Consider the following 8026-nt stretch of genomic DNA (forward strand, 5'->3'; position numbering starts at 1 on the left):
AGGAAAGTTTAATTGCTAGGAAGAAAGCTCTCCTTTGACATTCAGTTGATTCCCCATTGCAAAAATTCCTTCCTGGTTTTGGAACATTTAGTAAGTTTTGGTGCACATGATGCTTTGTGAGTGTTTCTTAGAATTCCAGGACTTAAATAGGTGTGTTGTATTAGCCATTTTAACTTTTTTATTCCAGAATAGCAAAAGAAAGGTGTGGGGAGAAACCAAACCAAAAAGAAGCAAACTAAACACAAAAAGCCAGGAGAAAGCAATCCTCAAAATAAGCAAACCCCAACAAATTTAACCAATCTGTCTCATTGGGTCATTGGCAGTTCAGGGACTAAAACTTGATGTTTTCCAGTATTGGGTGGGTATTGGCCTAGGATTTCATGCATTACTTTAGTTTTATTTTAAGAAAAAAAAGTTTATCCTTACTACAAACAGGGTAACTAGTGGTTTATTTGCATTTCCTTATAGCCCATCAGAATCTGTATTTTGACTTCAGGGTCTCAGAAGCCTTAGAATATAACTTCATTTGTGCTAAAAAGGGCACAATATACAACTGCAATCTGATTATAAAGCACATCAATGGCCTGAATTTAGCATGCTTTTGCAGTTTAATTATTAATGACTCCTCAGAGCTGGATCAGTTTCACACTATGTCTGAATAGTTTATGTATACTTTTATAGATATACTTAATTTCTACTGGTACAAGGGTCTTTTTACTCTAGAGAAAAAAGATAGAATTACTTCCCTGTACCATAGTGATGCATTAGAAAATGGTGGGACTCTCAGAAGTGTTTAACAGTCTTGTGAGCACAGGCCAAATTCAAAAGCTTTCCAGGGGGAGATCTTGAGGCCTTTTCCTTGCCAACTTTGCTATGTAAGGAAAATGAAAATAGAATGAGTAGGTGTAATGACTGCCTGTAGGAATACAGATAATGAGGGCATGCTCTTACTATGAACACTACTCAATTTTCAATTTTTTTAGGTTAACCTGATGTTTAAGTTCATGAAGAGATATTGTCAGCATTGGGCCTTAATATCACATACTTGAACAGAGAAGGAACACTTTCTCATGACTGAATGTGTCTTACTTTACTGTAGCTGCAGTGTTCCAGTTTGATTTCTATAATTTCCTTAACAGAAGGTGGCATTTTTAGTTTTATGTGCATTAAAAAATTACCTTCTAAAAGGCAGTGTGTGGACACAGTGCAGACACTGGGGACAACAGCTGTATGTGGAGATAGAGCCCTGTTGCTTTGTTGAAAGCTATTCTCTGGTTTCTGTTTGCTTGGTGCACCTCTAGAGTAACAGCAATGGCTAAAATGGGAGAAAACTAATCAAGGTCACATTTAACAGCAATATTGTGAGACAGTGCCATTTTTAGAAGTGTTATGATGTGTATATTTGTGCAGGGTATTTACAGTTTGCATGTTTTGACAAAGACTAAAGGTTGGACAACAGTGCTTTGTTACCTTGTACATGCTCTGTGTGCTTTTGGCAGAACAAACATCTGGTTTATAATAGGACCTACTTATTTGAACAGGTGATTTGCTTAGCTTAACAAGATGCAATCATGCAAATTATTTTTTAGTTTATGCATTATGCTGTTGATTTGACTCCAGACAGATAAATGGTCAGTGTCAGGGATATCAGAATAAAAGTTACTATCTATTTGGGTTTTTTTTACTCATAAATATTTAATCACAAAATTACCTTTACAGGTATTAAATACAGTCACAGTTACTTAAAGACAGAAGGTGTAGTGTGAGGCATAGGATGTCCCTCAATACCCTTGTTTTAAGCCATTAAAATAGCTATTAAAGAATTATGACTGCAAGGAAAGGGAACATCACAGTGCAGGAAAGCTTGAAGCTTAATCACTGAGTGTAATAAAACTTTTGGTTTTTAATGGAAACCCACTAAAACCTGGCTATGTTATAATGCAAAAAAACTCCCTCTCTGGTGGATTTATCTTTCTAAAGACATGTGATATTGTAGTTTTTAAAAAGGAATACTACTGTTCTGAAAAAATATTCTCTTAGGGGAGCAAAAGCAACTGTTTGCACCTAGACCTAAAATGAGCATGGTTTTGTTCTTAACAAGTAAAAAACATTTGATAATAACATCTGTATTGTAGAGTACATTCTTGGCAAAAGGTACTGTTTTTTAGGATATATTAAACATCTCAAATGTCTTTCTCTAGACCTGGATTGTTCTTGGTACAGAAACACCTACATAAATGAAGGTAGATATCATTCACAAAATAACATTCTCATCTCAGCATTTGGGTAGTGTATATTGTACAACAATCTAGACCAAAGGAATGTTAACTAAAATAAAATTTATATGCAGCAACTATTTTTGTCATAAATTTGATCCACTTCAGCATTTGTAATCTTAATATAGAAGGTGCATTTCATTTCAAGGGTAACTGGTTGTGTATATTGTTTGTATTTGTAAAGATGTAGTTGCAATCCACTCAAAATAGCACTTTTTGTCCACATTTTTCAAAAATAGGAAAAATGTTGAGTGCATCTTATCTTCTGTATCTTGGCCCACTAATTTTATCTTCTCCCTTTTGTTTGAAGGCTTTGGAGCTCCCTGCCAGCCACAAGCACATGGGTGATGTTGATTGAGCAGAGACAATGGTGAATTCTTTGTGAGGTGTAGCTGTGCAGATCCTAACTAATTGTGAGAAAACATTAAATAAAATTACTTCTGCAGCTCACATAAACATTTTAACAAGGAAGCAACAGCTCTTGAGTACTTTAATACTGGTCAACCTTCTGGGGACCTGAAACCTGTTATGCTTACACTCCATGAGCTGTTCTTTCTTAAAGGGCTTCTAATGTGAATGCTAGAAGGCCATACCCATCAGAAAATACCTTACTTTTGACTGAATTTTAGGCCCTGTCTGGCAATTCTGACAGACCACGATGTTATATAGCTATGAGAGACATTAAAAAAACCCCGAAGAGCACTGCTCCAGCTTATAATGCACCTCACTTTCCCTCCTTCTTGCCTGCAGTATATTTAATCAAAATAATTTTTTTTCTCTATGGAGGATGTATAATTTCTGGCTTTTGTGTTTTGAAAGTGATTTTGGGGAAAGATTAAAAAGATGAGGTTTTTTCTCAATACTGAGGAAAAAAACCCTTCATGATAGTCTGGAAAACCAACAAAAAATATCATTGAATGAAAATTGTGTGTTTCAGCAAGTTGTGATGGTCTTTGGGAGTCTTGGGAAATCCTTATAATTATTGCTGGGAAAAGTGGATTTCTACTACAAGTTAGACTGTACTTTGAGAAAAGCATAAAAAACTGGTTTGAAAGCATTTGTGCAAGGGTAGAAAATGTGTTGGCAATTGGTGTTAGAGGTGAGGTCCTTGAACCCTTGTACTTCTGGATAGGCTGTTTCATTGTCAAGTTATGACATTGACTAACAATTTTAATTGTTACTCAGATAAAGTTCTCTGAGAAGGAGTGAACAGAAGCCCATTCCTGACTGAAAGCAGTTTGTGTTCATTCATTTGTTTAGGGTCGGTTCTTATTAATCTGCGACTGACAACTGTGTTGCTGTGTCTCCAAAAGCTTCTCACAATAGGAGTTTCCATGGTTGCCAACTGGCATCCCACAGGAACTGTAGACTGACTTTGAAAATTGAGAAGACGCCATCTTCTGCATCCTTTGGAGAGGCTTATGTGCTCTGCAAAGCAAGAGCTGTTATTAGGTAAATGAGACTGAAAACTCGCATACCTGCTTCAGAATATGTTAAATATCACATAAGCTGATCTTATGTGATAGATATCACATAAAGATATCTTTAAAGATATCCAGATCCTCATTAGAGAGTTTATGTACTGTCAGAAGCCTTTCTTAAGGAAGAGTAATTTCTAACTCTTCGAGGTGGAGTTTTGTATTGTGTGAAGAAGTGTTTCTCAGTGGAAAGGAGATGGTGTGGTCATTCAGAACTATCCATTTCTAGAATAAGGATCCTTTTACTCTACATCTGGCTTTTGTTTAAATATGCAATGGAACCAAGAACAGCTTATTATCCAGTTAAGTTCTGATTTGTGTTTTACTGACTATTGGGGAAGGAAAAGAAAAGCAATCAATAAGGGAACATCCTCAACTGTCTGATCTTCTTGTGGAGAGTTGTTGGTGTTTTTTTACTCAATTGTTTCATGGAAGAGTTTGGAAAAGTGCTTGCAGATTTCTCTGATGATGCTGTTCATCTGTTTTGTAGAGACAGGCATGAGATAGTGTGGTCATGGAGAAGAGTTTCCACTGCTTGGTAAAATACAATTCTTGGGGCCAATTAAGTCCTTAATGAACAGCTGAAACCTTTAATCTTTTTATGGTGCTTTCAAACTGTATCCATCCTAAACTTTTTGTTCTGCTCCCCCTGCCTTATGACTTTGTCTGAAGCAAATGAGATAGATGCATTGAAGATTTTTAGTGTATTGTCAAACTGTTGTGTTCACTGGGATGATTTTGTTTGTACTCTCTGAAGCTCTTACTGTTAGTAATGCTCTTTTTTCTTGGCAAAGTGTGTGTTTCCTTTCTCTTAAGTGTATGTAATGATCCTTTAAAAAGGCATAATGGATGTCGGATTTGCTGGGTTGTTCAGTTCTGTTTTTCCTTTTAAAATTAGTTGTTATAAGAGGACCAAGAATTTCTAGCCCTTTAGGAGGATCTTAAGTATCATCTAAAGAAAAAACCCAACATTTTCCTCTCACAGTTTTTTGTAAGTGTTTCCTTCCTGAGAAATTAAATGATACTATTCATAGGAAGAATTCTTAATTCTGCCTTGTAGCTTATGAGAACTTAAATATTTCCTTTTTAATTTAAGTATTTTTGTATAATTATCTCTTTGAATGTTGGGCCTTGAATTCTTAAACACTTGGAAAACCTTGGCAGTGCCTGTTTTGAAAAAAGTTGAGTTAATGACCTAAAGGATAATAACTTACTCAAACTCAAGTTTGAGCAGCTACCTGAGATTTAGTGCAAGTATGTCCTAGATTACTTATTTCTTTCCACTTAGTTTTCTATTCAACAACCTTTTGCCAAGCTGTTGTGTAGAAGATGCTTATGTTAACGATGAATACTGAGAGGACAAACTACATAAATATTCTGTCATTAGCTGTGTTCTTCTCTAAAAACTAATCCTTGCATTTATAGGAGCCAAAGTCTTTCAAATCCTTCAAAAGGCAATTGATACTAGCAAAATAAGTAAAAAAATTACTGACAGTGCAGAAAATTGTAGTGACAGCCCGATTTTGTACCTTGTTTTTATAATTAAGTTTTTATGAAACCAGATTCCTGTCTGAAACTGCAGTAAACTCTGAAATACTTTGTGTTCAATACTTTTAAGCTTCTTAAGCCATACACTTTGCTGTTGCTTGTAGTGAGTGGCAAGAAACACAAATATTTTTAAATATTCAATGTAGTTAGTCTGGAATTGTCTCTTGTGATTCTTCTGTAGAAAGCAAGTCTAGGGCAATGACATACTTTTCAGGTGCTCATCAAGATTAATTCAGGTCTCTACCTCTAGAAGGATTGTTTTCAATGTTGGAGGTGCAATACAGATTCTTAGATATGAATTTTGGAACTGAAATGGAAAGGATCTTCAGGGATAACAGTATTATGTAATATTAAATCAGTGATGTACCATCGATTCTGCCTCATTCCCCCTCCATTTCTCTTGAAGATTAAAACTAATTTGTTCAATCCTGGAGGAAGTATTGACTTAATCTCTTCTGAATCTATGTCCCAGTACTGTGTTCCAGTTCATGGGGCCAGACTGTCCAGACTCAATCAGATTTAGAAACTAATACAATTACCAGTAGGTGAAAATATTTCCATTGTACTGAATGAAGGCAGTAATACTCTGAGAATAGCTTGGATTTTTATCTATAAATCAAACACTTTTGAGACTGCTTTCCTGATGTCACTGGTTAATGGTATATGAGGTGTGTATTGCATTTTTTTCTTAAATTTTAATATATACTTATATTTTACCCCAAGAAGCTTCTGAAGTAGGTCAGAATACCTGCTACAAGCAGGTGATTTTGCTTGGCAAAGCTGATGACAAGGGAATGAAGCTTCTTCCATAGGATTGAATCCTTGAAGTCATAGACTGAAGAGCAAAGAAGTCCTTTGGGACCTGAGGACAGGACATAGTACTTTACACATAGATAAAAATGAGCACAAACGGGTCTGAAATTATCAGAGGTAAGTGAGTGTAACTGGAGAAAGCAAGGCAAAAGACTCTAGTATGCTCCCACTGGAAGCAGCAAAGCTTTATATAGGGTTTTGAATTCAGCTGGATGATACTGAAAATAAAAGTCATGTTAAGTAGTTAAGGCTGATTGCCTCTCCCAGATCAGTTGTTCTAGTGGATTTGGTCTTCCATTAAATGTTGAGTCTCAGAAACTTCTTTTAAATAAAACTCCACTGAGCTTAATAGCTTAAAATTGTAAGAGGCATTTAGTCATCAAGTGAATAGAGTGTTTCATCACTTGAACAGAGAAATCTCAGTTTGAACTGCTTTTAATTATCTTTTTGGTTTGGTATAAGCAATGATTTTTTCAAAGCTGCCAGACAACAGGGGACAATTGGGGGCATCTTGTGGAATAGCCAGAGTAGAATGGCTTTGATTAAAAGGGAGGGAAGACAGACATTGCCTAAAATGGATATGCTGACTTTTTAAATAGAATAGTGTTTGAATACCTGCCTTCCTTTGCAGACAGGTTATATATCTGTTTTACATTAATTTGAATTGCAAACTGCAGCTCTGACATATACCATGCATCTAGAAGCTAAACCTTAGCTCTACCTTTATTCTAGTAGTCCTTGGAATATCCTGCTGTCTCATTTCCCTTATTTCTTATTCGCCTCTGAATAATTTTTTTCTGTTTTTGAAGGTTTTCTAGGAGTCTCCTTAATTTTCTTTGATTTTTTTAAAATTTCTTGTCTTTCAGTATTATCTCCTTTCTTGATTTCTAGTCACAACTCCTGTTTCTTTAAAATCTAGCAAATTCAGAGAAATTGTGTTTTCTGTGGAGTTTCTTTGTGTGAAATGGTTTCCTTAGCACATCCCAGTTCTGTAGTCCAGCTCTTTTGTTCTGTTAGTATATCTTGTATGCTTATAATTAAGATTTCTTTAACCTTCTGTTGTTTGCCATGCATGAAATCTGTGCTTGCATTTACACACACACAGAATCTGAGTTAAAGCTAATGCAGTTTATGGAGTGTTTAAGTGGCATGCTTATGTGCTCTTTGGTGAGGAAATAACTTTGAGAGGGAGGTGAGTGTGTTGTGGGAATGGTGCTGGCATGCTGTGCACTGATAATGAGAAACCCTGTGTTCACACAAGAATTAACTCATGGATGCTATAATTCTGCCTCACTGATTAAGAATTAAAAACTTAAAAATATAGAAATTCACAATCATGAAAATGGCCCATATATGGCCTTGTTGACTCTGATGCAGAGTAGTTTTTGGGGTTTTTTTCCCATCCACTTTTTACTACAGCTACATAAGCATGTATAGGGTCAGTGCCCCTCTGTAGGTATGATGGTGCTAGCAGAGTTCATTATCTCCTGTCATCTCAGTATCCCAGACTGTTGTCTGAAATGCTTTTGTACATCTTTTATTCTTGCTGCATGAAAATACTTCCTGAGCACCACCACCTTCACTGTTCTGTACATTTGTGAAAAAGAAGGCTGCCTATAGTTCTTAGAGAAAAAGAAATTATATTTGGATGTTTCAGTTTCTAAACCAGAACACATCTGTTCTGGGGCAGATTGAGGAGCATGGTGAATACTCTGGAGTAATCTGTTTAAATAGAGTGTGATCTTGATGAATTAAGAGCACGCACTGCAATCAGTGTAAAATTTAATAAAGCAAATATGAAGCAGTTAATATAGAGAAGAATAATCAAGTGGCCTGTCAGAACCAGAGGAACAGAAACCAGATGAGAGAGCAGTGAACACAATGTGAAGATTTTTAATGCAAGAGGTATTG

The 8026-nt window shown here is 35.9% G+C and overlaps 1 protein-coding gene across 4 annotated transcripts in view; it reads left to right on the forward strand.

Annotated features, from left to right (window-relative positions):
• The window catches only part of DCLK1 (doublecortin like kinase 1), a 231808-nt gene that overhangs the window by 16423 nt on the left and 207359 nt on the right, over positions 1 to 8026 (forward strand). The gene's annotated exons all lie outside the window — the stretch shown is intronic.

Source organism: Lonchura striata, chromosome 1 (genome assembly GCF_050655825.1).
Source record: "Lonchura striata isolate lonStrDom1 chromosome 1, ASM5065582v1, whole genome shotgun sequence".
In the NCBI taxonomy this organism is placed as follows: Eukaryota; Metazoa; Chordata; class Aves; order Passeriformes; family Estrildidae; genus Lonchura; species Lonchura striata.